This window comes from Falco punctatus, assembly GCF_963210335.1.
Source record: "Falco punctatus genome assembly, chromosome: 1".
Classification (NCBI taxonomy): Eukaryota; Metazoa; Chordata; class Aves; order Falconiformes; family Falconidae; genus Falco; species Falco punctatus.
The window spans coordinates 96,955,906-96,970,964 of NC_137580.1; positions in this window are offsets into that span (position 1 = coordinate 96,955,906).

The window sequence follows — 15,059 nt, forward strand, 5'->3', positions numbered from 1 at the left end:
AACTGGATTGCGCACACCCTTTTTAGAGATGTTTAATGATGTATGAAAATAGCCCTAAAGCTTTTCCCAAAAGTGCTCCTAATGGGGTTCAGGAGCAGCCAGCCAGGGGCGGTCCAGCTGTGCCCAGGGACTCGTATCTGCTGAGCATCCCCATGCCCTGCCCTCCAAGCGAAGGCGGTGGTGGCAGTTAGCTTTTCACTGGAAAAACTTTCCTACCAAGAACTGGTGTTGGGGATAACTCCCAAAATACCGGCTCGTGGTGTTTTTGCCTGGGACTGGTGGCTGGCAGTGCAGGGATGCTGTGCCCACGCTACACTACCCTGCGGCACAGGCAGCATCCATCCTGGTGCAGGGTCCTGCCGCTGCCTCCCCCCTGCCCAGGGCAGGGCTTTGGGAAAACATCATCATTACGAGCACAAGGACAGCCCGGTTTTGCAAACTCCTTTTTTTCTTGTTGCAATTTCTCCATCTGTATCAAATAGCAGAGCTATGAATATTCAAGAGAAAAATGTGTTAAAAATCGGTGACATTTTCAGGATTGGCTTGCACTAGCCAGAGAACGTCATTCACAGTAATTACGAATAAAATCCACAGCCCTTCACAGATGACAACAAATCCAAATGGCCTTTTTACACAGTGAAAATATTAGCCTTAACACTTTTTTTTTTAAAATATCTTCCAACCAGTTGCTGCTTTCACAGGCACCTCCAAGCCAGCCGATTTCGGAAAAACTTCTCCCATCACAGTATTTGCTGCCTTGCACAGAAAACGAATAGCACTTTTTCTCTCCTCCCTCTTGTTTGAGAGTTTTCTTGGTGGGGATGAAACCACGAAACAGAAGGCCACTTAAATGAAATTATTAACCCAGAGAAACCACTAAAGGAACTTGATTAATTTGCCAAGTAACAGAGCCCAGTTTGTTCTTTTAGGCAACACATCTTAAAGTAATTGAATCACCCCTTGAAAAAAAAACAGTAGATGATTGAGCCCTGAGGTACACTCATTCGCTGTCCTTAATAAATCTCTCTTTATGAAGGAGGTAGTATGCTTTTCTCATCAGAAACCTGTTAATTTTTTTCTCTTTTAAGTAATTGAATACAAAGTTCAAAATCTATCTGCAGCATCCTTCAAGAAAAAAAAAATCAAAGGTTTATCTCCTGTTTAATCTCAGCAAGGTAATTATGCTCTTATAATTGAGTTAAACCAGCAGGTTATTAAAAATACCACAGGATCATTTTAAATTTTTTTAAGGAAGTACTATAAGCCCCAAATCTTTGGTAGAACCAAGTATCCCAAGACCCAGATCCTGCAGGAGGTGCCCAGGATGGACCACTCCAACCTTGTTTAATTCAAGAAAAGTGGCTGGGGTGGGTTTTTTCCTTCTTTTTCTGAAGTGGGAAGATGGTCCCATCCCCACCTGTGTTATTGTAGCCTCCGCTGGAGCTGCAGAGCCCCTCAGCACGTCCGCAGGCACATCTGCAGCCTGACGATGGTGCAACTCCCCTCCGTCTCAGAACAAGCAGGTCTGGCTGCACAGGCTCCCGCCACAGAGCAGAATCATGGAAACACTGAACGGTTTGTGTTGGAAGGGACCTTTAAAGGCCATCTAGTCCAAGCCGCCTGCAATGAGCAGGGACATCTTCATGTTGCTCAGAGCCCCATCCAACCTGACCCTGAATATTCCTAGGGATGGGGCATCCACCCCCTCTCTGGGCAGCCTGTGCCGGTGTCTCAGCACCCTCATTGTAAGAAGAAATTTCTTCCTTATATCTAGTCAGAATCTGCCCTTTTTTAGTTTAAAACATTACCCCTTGTCCTAGTGCAACAGGCCGTGCTAAGAAGTCTGTCCCCATCTTTCTTAAGTACCCAAAGGCTGGTCTAAGGTCTCCCCAGAGCTCTCTCTTCTCCAGGCTGAGCAGCCCCAACTCTCTCAGCCTGTCCTCAGAGCTCCAGCTCGCTGATCATTTTTGTGGCCATAACTGAGAAAACTTTGCCTGTTCCCCAAGAAACCTACATGCAGCTTCGTCCTGCCCTGGCATGGAGGAGGAGTGCCCAGTGCTCCACCACAACACGCATGGTGCTTCCAACTCAAGTATATTTCTAATCAGCATTTCGCTTCAAATTTTACCCATTCAACTAATTCCACTAATTCTAGGGAATTACAGAAATAATTGCTATTTTCCAATAGATATGGGCCTGCCTCTCAAGACAGAAAAAAAAAAATGGAAAAAAAAATCAATGAAGCACTGTTTACGGAAAGTCAAAATAAGCTATTTCCATCTCCTCATTTGCAATTAACTTCAGAGCATAACACAGTGGGAGGTGGTTCATGGGAAAAGTACAACTTCATTGTAATCCTCCCTCCTTTTAAGTGGAAAGATCAGCAGAGATAGATGTGCCCGAGCAGCTGCTGCTCCCTGCCAGGTCGCAGCCACCCCGCTCCCTCCGGGCTGCCTCCCCAGGAGAGGTGAGGGCAGCGGGAGCCGAGTCCCTGCCGTGCTGCCCGGGCAGGGGTGCTAGCACGGTGGCTGGCCTTTCTCTGTTCCTGCAGTCACCACCTGCACCATTGTGGTCCTATGCGAGATGCTCCACCCCTGTCCCCATCCCTGTCCCCATCCTTGTCCCCATCTGAACGCAGATTCTACACTGCAGCCCCCAGGAAACACCTTCCCAACGCAGAGGGAAGTGAAAGGGGTGAAAGGCTGATAACAGCCTGGAAAAGCAACCATCTTCTCCGGGAAAAATAAGAGCTGGTGCTTATCAGGTTGGAGCTGGCAGAGTGAGCACATGGTGGGGTGGCAGGATGGAGCTGCCCTTCCTCCCACAGGGCTGAACACTGCCTAAAAGAGGGCTGGTTGTTATTATCATCTGCTTTTTTTCTTCCCCCCTAAAAAGAAATCAAATCAGGATTATTTCTGCAGCAATGTCCTTTTCTTCTTCCCCATGGATGACAGTACCACCACAAGAAGAGGTGGCCCGGCAGCACGTCCTTCCCTGGAAAGCTCTGGGTACCCTTTGTAGCAGGGTCCCAGCAGGACTTTTGCTCAGTGGGGCACTTCGACACCACTTTGCCTTGCATCAGCCCTGCTTTGCTTAAAACCCCCTCTGCTATCAGCATTTTGGCCGCATTCCCAAAAAAAACAGGCCAAGGAACGGTCTGGAGGCAAGAGGGGCCTGAAGGAGAGCTGGTTCCCCTGCATTGCCTGGCAGGGCTGGGAGCTTTTCCCTGCTCTCCATGCAAATGTTCCCTGGAGGAGGAGGTCCAGACCCAACCATGTGCTGGGAATCTCCTACCAGTCTCTGCCTGGAGGCAGAGAATCCAGACTGCAAGGAGGACATCCATCATGTGCCTCGTCTGACTTTTGGGTTGTGCGTTGGTTGCAAACCAGCAAGCGAGCACAGCACACAGCTCAGAGGCTGGTGCCCATTAACAGCGGCAGCACCCAGGCAGCTCCTGCATCCCAGCGCACTGCAAGCAAGAGCAGAAACTCACTGCTGTTGCAGGATCCATCCTCAGACTCCCCCTCCAGCACCCAGTGACCCTGGCTGGAGAGGGGGGTGCTCTGTCCCCCAGCAGGCCCTTCCCATCCTTTGCCTACAATGTTAAAAGCACCGCTGACGCAGTGACCTGCTGACTGTGCATTAAGTATTCACGTACATGATACTTCCTTTGAAGAATTTTCCTTTTAACTGTTCTATTTTCATCACTGTCCTCATCTCTCCATAATGCTCCATCTTCTGCTTAAGTGTCATCTTCAGATTTTGTTCCCAATTAATATTTCTATGGCAACTGCATTTAATTTTGAAGTGGTAGCACTCACTCTGCATAAGGACCAGAGCCTCCTCCCCACCTCACAGCTCGGTGCCTGTGGTGGACATTTATGCCGTTGTGTTTGTTTTCAAAAGCCACGGTCCCCCGGAGCATCTTGCCCAGCCTTGGTGCCCCTGCCTTACCCCCTCGATGCCAGCCTGGGCACAGCCAGCAGGTTGGCCCAGGCAAGGCTGAGCTCAAGCCCAGCCATCATCTTGCAGTCCCTTCTCACCAAGGACCTTTACGAGCTACAGCACGAGGGAAAGCACAAATATTTGGGAAACGCACTCAGTAGCAGCGAGATCTGGGGAGCAGACACCCACAGGGAGTGGCGGGCTCCCCAGACAGGGCAGCCAACAGGCTGTGAAACAAGAACTGGTTGGGAATGCAGGAGGTGGCAGAAGGAATTGCTGTATTTCGGATCCCAGCCTTGTCCCGCGTCCAGCCCCGGATGATACCAGTGCTGCATGGAGAGCTTTTGCCCCGACACCCCAAGCTGTGAACCCAGTGTGATGGGGTGCAGACACCTCCCTGGCCCCCGCAGCCACCAGGCACTCCCCCAAAGCCATGGGGAAGACACCTGCTTGTGTCCCCTCGTGAGTCCCCTCCCTGTTCAAAACGTAGAAGCAATCCATGACAGTGAGCAGCAGCAGTGGGACAGGGACACCCCCCTAGCTCAGCACCACCGAGTGCAACCCAGGACCCTGCCCTGGGCTCTGTGCTGGCAGGAGGATAAAAATGGGCATGGAGTGGTTAAAATAAGCCTGCGTTATGGCCTGGAATGAGAAGTATTTGTGTGTGCTGGTTTCCCTGACATGGCTGCCTTTTGGTCTGCCCTGAAACCTTGCAGGCATCTCCGGAATGACAGAAATGCTGAACGTCCTGTTAACAGGGTTTTGCATCCGTCAGCACAGCCCAGCTTGTTTGTGTGGAGGAACCTGTCCCGGATCTGGCCCTGGGGGAGTTGGCAGCCTGACAGATGTAAAGCTGGGCTATTGCATGTATAACACAAGAGTTCAGAGATTAAGCTGTATAAATCCACCTTCAAAATCATTTTGTTCTGAGCCAACACCCCTGCCATCGCTGATTCCCTCCTGGGCACTGTGAATGCATCTCCTCTTTGCACGTGGGGATGATGCATGCACAGAGGCAAAGATCTCACGTGGAACAGCCAGTGGGATGCACTGCAATGTGGGGACAGTAAGTGCACATCCCTGGTGGTGCATGAACTCAAAGAGGGCAGATTCAGACTAGATATAAGGAAGAAATGTTTTACTCTGAGGGTGGTGAGACACTGGCCCAGGTTGCCCAGAGAGGGGGTGGATGGCCCGTCCCTGGGAACATTCAAAGTCAGGCTGGCGGGGCTCTGAGCAACTTGATGGAGTTGAAGATGTCCCTGCTCATTGTGGGGAGGTTGGACTAGATGGCCTTTAAAGCTCCCTTCCAGCCCAAATTGTTCTATGATTCTGTGAAACACACACCCAAGGAACTTATTTTGCACCCTTTGGTGTCACCCACTGGAATGGTCACCGCTGCAGGGGACCAGCTCTTTCATTCAACGAGCAGAGTGAGCAGGAGGCTGGAAGGGCTGTCGTCGCTCATGTTTTGCTTATGCTGGGCAAGGGACATCATGGCTTGTGTCCCTTTGCTGTGCGGAGGCTGTTTTCCACAGCAGCTTGGGGCAATCTCTGCGGTTGTACCATCCTTGGCAACGCATGCTTCCATAGTTCCCTTCTTCCCAAACTATCCCAGACACCACCAGGGGACATTCTGGGGGTTGCTCCAGTTTGGGTAAAGTTGGCATCCAGCTTTCTGATCCCAGACTACATTCCCTGCAAAGTGACCAGCTGAATTCCTGCCTGCTCCTGAAGCCTGGCATGCAGCCGGGATGCCCTCCTGCCCGCTGTCCCCCTCATGCCACCACTGCCCAGCAAAGTGCCACCACAGCACAAGTATCCCTGCCATTGGTTTGGTTTTACAAGTGCCTCCCAGGCAGGCTCTGCTCACAATATCTACATTATTCCACATTCAAATGAGGGAACCACAGAAAAATGTAATTTTGGAAGCTGGGTAACTTAACTCCCTACAGCTGTGCCTTGGGCTGGGCTCCAGCTGCTCGGCCGCCGGCAGGGCTCCTCCACGCTCACACAAGCACCATATTCCTCCCAAAACTCGCTTCCCAGGATGGGTGCTTACTGTGCATGAAATCAGGGATTTGGGTTTCTTTTCTTGGCCAGTTGGGCCACCTCACAGTGGTGGCATGGCCATGGCTTTTTATTGAGCTCACAACTGGAACACAACACTCCTGGCTGCTGCCTTTCCCTGAAGATGCTGTTACCTAAATGAACCAAATAAGATGCAAACTCTGGAGAGGAACAGATTCCTACTCGGCACTGGTTGAGTGTGTTTTGCCCTGCCCAGCCCTGCACCACCATGCAGAGAGACACCTTGCAAAGCCCATGACAAGATGTTGGCTATGGATCTGACCTTGACCCTCCTGTAAAATTCCTATTGCAATAACACACAGATGTCCTACACCAAATCAGTCCCTCTGCACGGCAAGGCTCCATGTGCCCTGGAGCTGAACAGGAGCTATGCTGACACAACCTGGGGCAGGGTGATAGGCAAGGGACAGCACTTGTGGGGTGCGGAGCAAGGTCACCCCCTTGGCATAAGCCCCCCTCTCCTCCCTCTAAGGCTGTAGCGAAGCTGGGAGCTCTGCAGTGAAATTGCTGCCGTCCCTGAAATGCTAACTGCCCTTCTCATCAAATTACTCAGCTCGGTGGTGAAGGGCTACTGCCCTGCCACAGCCTCCCAGAGCGATGCGCACCCGCCAGCTCTTCCGCGTGGGGAAGGTCATTAATGCTTCTCTCCTGCTGCCGGGCTGCCGAGCAGGCTGGTGGCAGCACACATCCCCCAGACACGGTGCCACAGCTGAGCATGTCCTGCATCAGGAGCTGCCACACAGCCAGCGCATGGCAGGGAGCGTGCCACAGCGCCCTTTCCCCGTCACCTCTCATTAACTTGAAGTGACTGTTTGTAGGGCTCAGTCAGTCAGGAGCTCGCCGGGTCCATACACCCAATGTCATCCTTAAAACACAAGCGCTGTCCTCCCCCGGGGCTCTGCATCAGGACATCTCTCCGGATGCATTGGGAAGGCGAGTGCAAACAGAGGCAGCTCATCACTGATGCAAAGTGTTTTTATCTGGTGTATTTTCAAGCACGATCCATCCCTTCCCAGCTTCTCAACGCATCCATGCCCTGACATCTCTGCTCTGGCTCTCACGTGGATGACCGCAGCCACAGCTTCCCCGTCTGGCAGCCTGGCACTGGCCTGTGTCCCGAGGTTGGGCTTCCATGTCCCAGCCACTCCCACGGGTTTGTCAGGGCTGGGGACCTCAGTGACACCCGGTTCCGTGCCAGCACTGTCCGATGGAGCTGCACTCTAGGAAACCCACTTAACAGCCTAGGCACCCTCAAAAATCAGCCTGACCCCTGTACCTCTCTCCTGCCAGCTGAAGGACTCCACACCATCCCGGCAAGCACCCAGACACAGTAAATCACAGGCAAGCTCAGAAAACCCAGCTCCTGCACTGAAAACTTCCTCTGCACCTGCACTGGCCATGAAACACAGCACCGAGAATAACAGGCACAGACTTACTTTTTAACCTGAGATCCTTAAGAGTGATCAGCAAATTTGAGAGGCCAATTAAGGAAAATCAGCACTTCATTAGTTTCCTGAAATGCAGCCACCACTGGAATGAGAGACAGCAGAGCTCAGCACAGTGCTAACCCTCAGTGAAATGCAGAGGAGAAAAATGCTCCAGCTGCTGTGAACTACACAGAGAGAGAAATCACGATGCCTTGCTGAGATGCCATGCCATGGCACTGCCAGCATCAGAAGCTGGGAGTCCCTTGCTTGCTGGACACGGTGTCCCCCAGGGCCCTGCCGGCTCCCAGGATGCAGACCAGCGCTGAGATGAAAAAGAAAATAGAAAAAGGCATGGCTTGTTTAATGGTGTTAAATGCTTCCCCACCACTTGTGCAAGCTGGCTCCTTTCCATCGGGTGAGCTCATTCTCCATCACACACTTCCAAACCGCTGTGCTATGGCCCCAGCGGCAGGAGCTGGCAGAGCCACGGTGCCACCAGCACAGATTAACCCCAGCTCCGACCATCGGGAAGTCCATCTTCCCTGGCAAATGAAAGGGAAAACCCTGAGGTTAAGACCTGGCAGCAAAGTGAGATACCACTCCCTTCCCTGCATCCCTTCCCAGGGTTATGGTAACGCTTTGTTTCTAAGACAGCCTTGCGAAAACGGCATGAAAATTTAATCGCCCCGGCACAAAATCTAATAGCTACTCTTCACATGCACTTCACCACGATTTATTCTGCTGCTGAGGGCTTCAAACCCACCACCCACTCACAGCAGCCCAGCTATCCCTGGAGAAAAGCAGCACCCCCACCATCCCAGCCGCCCCCCCGGCTGCTCCAGTGGCTGCGGCACTGGGATGCACTGGTCCTCCGATCTGCAGAGAAAAGGTGACCGAGCAGCTCCCGTGCTGTGCGGGGTGGAGGGGCCTTAGCTGCAAAGAGCTTTTTACACCTCTGTGAATATTGCTGTGGGCACAGTGGGGGTCTGGGAGAGTGCGCAGCATCTGCGTGGGGCTGGACTGCCACAGGATGGTGGCACTTCCCAGGTTCCCAGGTAGGAGCCACTTCAGGGCCCCACAGATCACTCGCAGCCTGCCATCGGCTGCAAGGAAAAGCTTCTCAGTGGAAACCAAACGCGTGGTGAGATGCCCGGTGCTGCAGGCGATGGGCTCTGGCTCTTGAACCTTCCCCTGGCCTTGTGCTCAAGGAAAGCCGTTACATTTATCATGAGACTATCCCTTGGTTAAAACCAGGGACGCTGATTCTGTTAACAATTTGCTAATGAATTAATGACATTTTCCAGTGGAAAAGAAATTGTGAAACTCTCCTGGGAGCTCCTGGTTTGTCCCAAACAATCTGTCACGTCAAGCCGACTGCAGTCTGGCCGCTCGGCGTCTCACGCGGGCTCTGAGCTCATTGCCAGACTAACGAGCAATAAATAAGAAACCAGGAGGATGACGGCGGACGCCAGGGATGAGTTGGGAGTCTCTGGCTCCATCAATACCACTCAGCAAGAAGACCTGAGAGGGGTGAAGATGCAGGTTTGCAGGAGCTCGGTGTGTTGGATGATGGGTTTCTTTAAAATATCAAGAATATCAATATCGATAGTCTTTAAAATATCAATAAACCCCATAGTAAAGGTGGAGGTGCCACAGTCCTTCAAAACCTGGACTGCAGCACCTCCAAACCCAGCAGCACACAGCGAGTTGCTCCACTTCAGCACAGACATGCCTGGTCACCGTTGACAATAATATCAAGAAAGAAAAGATGCTTAAAGTGACTAATAGCTGGGGCTAAAGGAGAGATTATCATTATCCAAATTGCCTGCTCCTTGGAGAGAGCTGGGCAGACTTCCAGGGATGCAGTGAATCCCATTTCCCAGGCAGCCAGGGGATGCTGTGTGCTCCCCTGAGCAGGATGGCTCCAGAGTGGCACCAGAAAGAGGGGGTGAAGGGCTAAGGACCCCCACAGAGTAACACCCCATGGGATCGCTGCAAAGCAGGAGACACCCTGGGAGAGAATTTCTGGACTCAGAAGAGGGTTGTGACTCATTACGGTTCCTCAGCAGCATCTTGGTAGTGTTAGGATGGAGTGAGAGCGCGAGGGTGCTGTGAAGCCGAATGCCCAGCTTATAAACAGGGAGATGAATGATTATTTCTTGAGAAGATCCACTATCATGTCAGTCCCCATGTCCTGAGTCCCCTGATGTACAGTTAGAAAGTTTGCATTGACTGTGCTCAGAATCATTAAGCTACAAACCATACACTAATTATGATGCCCTGGGTAAGAACGTTAATCCAAAAAGCATAAAATTATAATGACTTTCTTGGCATAATTAGACCAAACAAGATAAACAGTCCAAATAGCAACTGCAGCTTTGGCGCATTTTACAGTCCTAGCTCAATTCCTTGCATGGCTGGAGGATGGCGTGGGGAGCAGTGGGAGAAGGGACATCTGAGGGTGGGGGTGGGGGGGTGGACCATCACCAACCGGCCCCACAGTGCCCATTTGAGCCTGCGCCGAGCCCAGCGTGGAGCTCCCACATGGCAGCGGGGATGTTCCCATCTCTCACATCAAGCAGAGCTACCCCGCGGTCTGGCATCTCCCTGGCCCCCACGGTGACCCAGCCCAAGCAGGGATGCAGGGAGAATGCAGCCACTGCCACAGCCATGCCGCACATCCCTCCTGCCGCACCACCACATGTCCCCAGGGACAGCACACCCCAGCATGCAAACCTGGACCAAAACTGCCATCACAGCGAGGCAGGCGAGGCTTGCCCCCTCTGCCAAATTCAGGAGCTGCTCGGATCCCTGTGCCTCTCACCAGCCCGGTGCGAAGGGGCCAGTGCCTGAGCCCCGGGGCCCAGGGAAGTAGCCTCAGGCAGGGTCACAGGAGCCGTTTTGAAAAGCACAGCTTAAGCGTAAAGCTCATTTTATCTGCCTCTTTATTTATTTATTGCTGACTGAGAAGTGCAATACAAAAGCTAATTATTTGATAAAAGCTTTGGGCAGGGTATTAATGAGCCAGACTTCTAAGCAGATTTCTAAACCTCTTTTCTGTCTCCGGCTGCAGAGTGGAGGTCGCTGCGTCGCAGCAGGTCGGGGCGGCACAGGGCTCCTTTCACGCACCGCTGCAGCTCACCTTGCTATGGCACAGGGTGGCAGTGCCCGGGGACAGGCACCCTGAGCCCCCACTGCAGTGGCAAAGGGCTGTTTTCCCTTTTTTCTCCCTCCTGGAGGAATGCCAGCTATTCCCAGCACCGGGGACTGAAAGAAGGGAGTGGGAAGATGATGGTCATGCAGCTCAGCAGCTGAGCCACGGATGTGATCGCCCACAAACAGCAGTGCCCCGCTGCAATGCAACAAGCCCTCTCAACCCATAGGGCCATATACATTTAGCAGGGCCATATATATTTAGCAAGGTCCTATGTAGTTAGCAAGAGTGAAGCTGCCCAGCGGGGAGCTGCGATGCCAAGGAGGTGCAGCGCATCACAAGCATCACCCTGCATTAGGGCATCAGCAAACTTGGTGCACAGGGCAGGGGAGCACAGATGCCCCCGCTGAGGCTCAGCCTGAAGGAAAGGAAGGAGGCAGGGATGATGTCCAGTGTTGCGGTCCCAGCGCTCCCCATGGAGCCACTGGGACCTGGCACCTGCTTCTGACCCAACAGACCCAGGGGCAGTGTCAGCATCATCTCAGACCCTGTGAGGAGGTTTAAAGCTGTTCACAGCCTCTCACCAAGACAAGCCTTTGGACTCATCATGTCCCTGTTTCCTCAAAGCTGTTATTTTGCCAGAAAATAACCAGAAAATTGCCCAGAAAACAAGAACAGAGGGCTTGGCGCTGGCAACCCCTGTGATATGCCCAAACTGCTGCCCTCAGGTGCAAGCAGAAGCCGTCCTGCAGCTCAGAGCCTGCAGTAAAAGCAGGGTGCACATGGGGGTTCTGGAGCCTTTTTCAAGGCCAGAAAACCCAACTTTGGCATCCCAACTAGCAAACCCCACTTTGGCATCTAGACTGGCCTCCCCTACAGCCGGCCCAACGGGGCTTTACCTCTTCCCACCTCCATCACCAATGGGTTCTATGGGCACTAACCGGAGCCATTCCCCTATAACCTGCTGTTAAATCCAGCCATAAATCCCAGCTTCCAGCTCATTTCTGCCACTCCAGGCTACACCCTTGCGATTAAATGTTGCTCGTATTTGTGGCCACGCTCAGCAAAAAAGGTGAGACCAGCAGCACGCAGCTGGAAGCCCCAGGGAGGGGATCCCACCTCTCCTCCCCAGGCTCTCCGCCATTGCTTTCAGCCCACAGCTGGTGTTAAAACAAACTGGCAAGCCTCAAGTCTATTTTTTTCAGGGAAAATTGAACACATCCATCTCTTTTTTCTTGCCGGCTTTTCTCCACACAGGTTTGCCTTGTGGCAAACCCACCTCCCACCCACTCAGGGCAATGAAACCACTCAAACTTTTAAAAACAGCGCGTTAGCTGGTAAATTTTGTAATCACAATATAATGGAGACTGCCTCTGGGCAGGTAAGAGATTAAGAAGATAAATGACACCTATAAAGGGCATTTTAGCCCAAAGCAATTTAAATAAATGCAAATGGAAGGGGGGGGGGGAGATATGCAGGTGAGGGGCTGCCCACAGGCAGGGCTTGGCCATCGAGGTTTCATGGGGGACGTTGGCCATCACTCCTGGGCTGCTGGAATGGTTTGAATGGTTTTCCCCCCAGCAGTCCAAACAGTTGACTCTTACACTGGAATCCTTATTGATTAAATAATTTGGATTTCCTGATAATTGGGAAAAATTTTGTTGAAATTTAGTGTGCCTTGAAACAGCAAAAATTTCAATTGAGGGGGAACAACTCTCTACGTGGACCCACAGGCATTGCCCACATGCAAAGTGCATCTTCTAGGTGTGGAAATGCAAACCCTTCATTTGTCCCAGCAATTAAATCACCATCAACACTAAAATCGATGCGTGCACATATGCTCTCCCTCCTGTTCATGGTTATCAAGCTCCCTGTAGGGACACCTACCCAACAACTTCCACAGACCAACACTTCTCTTTTTTTTTTTGTAAAACTTCAGGGTTTTTTTAGGATGTGACACAGGAAAGAGTAGCAACAATGAAGGGGGTTAGCAACACGAAAAGCCAATTCCAGATCCTGTGTGAGCAGAATGAATTGCTCTTTAAAAAGAAAAAAAACTAATCAAGAACTTTTCCTTTCTTCCCCCACCTTTTTTTTTTTTTTAAACAAGGATGGTATGTGATGTGTATAGTCTCAAAAGGAGATTTACTAGGCACCACTGTGACTAAGGAAAGATGTAATTAGAAGAGGGGAGGAACATTTATCATTTGCCAGAGTGAATTAGGTATTTCGACTTCTCAAAAGAATTGAACACAGAGGGTGAATTTTTTTCCAATTTCTCTCACATCTCCAATATTATTAAGTTCAGCTAGAAAACACTTGAGACAAATTGACTCATCTGAGCCCATCTCTTTATAATTGTTGCACATTTTAAATTGGCTTAGTTAAATGAACACTTCCCATAGCGGTTGACAGGCTCCGTTGTCTGGATGCGATATTAAAAATACCAAAATCAACACGAGAGCTAGAGCAGAGCTTAGGGATATTGCTTTTCTGAGCGCTGTATATTGCTTTAGTTGAAATATAGCATATATGTACAACTTCAAAGGTGGTTTCAGACATAGATGAAGAGATATTATTCCTTTCCCATTAATAGTAAGGCATTTTTTTCTCTTTTCTTTCTACTTAGCAAGAAGTTTACAAGCTCACACTCTAAACGATTGGGCCATCAGCCAGACATATGCGTGCAGAAATCATCCCTATAACGCATATTCACTGTGCAAACCTACCCAGAGTGCAATAACTTAACAAATAGGGCATTTGCAGTCATTTGCATAGAATATACTCGTCTTCACTCACAGCAGTCAGGAACCTCAGCTGCCTGATCCTGCCCAGCTTATAATGAATCCAGCAAGTGGAGGCTGGGGACAGCCAGCACTGGGGGCTCAGGGCAGAGCCGGAGATGCTCAGCATCTCCCCAGAGCCTGGCAAACTCTTTCTTCCAGCTCGTTTCCTCTGTGTTGGTGTGCACGTGCCATGTTTCATGGGTCTCATCCAAAGGCTACCAAAAGATTCGGAGAGAACGGAAGAATTTGGATCTGTGCTTTGCCAGTGTGATCTCAGACTGCATTTGCAAGACTCAAGAGCTTTGCAAAAACCCAAAGCCAGGCAAAATACTTGCTGATACAGAAACATTTGAGCAGCTCAGGCATGCGTTAGATAAAGGATCTTGTTTCTTCTCACCCTCCTCTTGGCTTGCGTGCTTCCTTTCCACATTGTTTTATCATGAACAGCAAATAACAGGAGAGAGACAGAAAGGGAAAGCCTGCCAGCTGTGTGATTTATGCTGACTTTAGAGCTGAAACCCTTGATAAAGCATCCAAAGCCATGGATGACTATGAGCAGGGGCTGCAGCAAAGCTGGGTGCCAGGCTGCCCTCTCGCTGCCTGTGGAGCTGGCATGGGAGGAAGGGAATGAGGGCAGAAACACCGTGGCTGTGCTGGTTTTGTGCAGACGCCAGCCAGAAATGCAGCAACGGTGACACTGGGACAGCCTCACTCAACATTGGGGTCCCTTCCTGCACCCACACCCACCTCTGCTCTGAGCCCAGAGCCCACCCACCCATTCCTGCCCTTGGGAAGGACACTGTTTGGAAACAAGGCAAAGTGGATAAACCACCACGCACCCAATACACCAGGCTGCAGCTGATGATAATAAATACTGCTTGGCTGTTCAATGTCTTGCTATAAAACCCCCAAAGATGGAGATGGAGACCACATGTCTGCGGTGGGATGGAGGGATGTGTCTCTGTGGGGATGTGTCTACGGCAGGATGGAGGCTTTGTAACGTCACAGTTCAGTTTGCTGCAGAGTAACGTGTTGGTAAAATGTTCACAGGACCAGGATGGAAATAAACAGGTTACCAGAGCCCGATGCATATTTATTCATTCCTATCCCAGCAGCAAGATTTCTCCCATATTTAAATAGCATCTCCAAGGGCCTTACCCTTACTCATCTAATAAAGAAGTGTGTCAACACCAGTTCTGCATAACAAAATGAAGGGCACTCAGCAATTCCCCCCACGGGACAATTAAATAAAGAAAGAAGAAAACAAAGGATCAACCCTGCGCAAGCAAAGGCGTCTCATTGCATGTGGCACCGCGGGGCCGGCAGGAGTGGGATTTACCCCGTCTGCGTGGGGCACGTCAGGCGAGCGCTGCCCTGCCTGGCTTCAAGGGCTGCAGAGCTGGATGGGGGAATTAAGGGCTTTAAACCCACGAAATAAAAGCTCAGGGCTAATCCTCCAGGTGGGATGGATGGGGGGCTCTGGCAGCAGCACAGGGCTGCCCGGCACCGCTGCACTCACAGGGGGTGTAAATCAGCGGCACTTCAAGGCTGAAATAGGAATGTGCTGATTTAGAACAAAAAGCAAGAATTGTGCAAATCATCTCAATTTTGCACTGGGCTTAGCAACCTCATCCTCGCACAGATCGGCCCACAGCC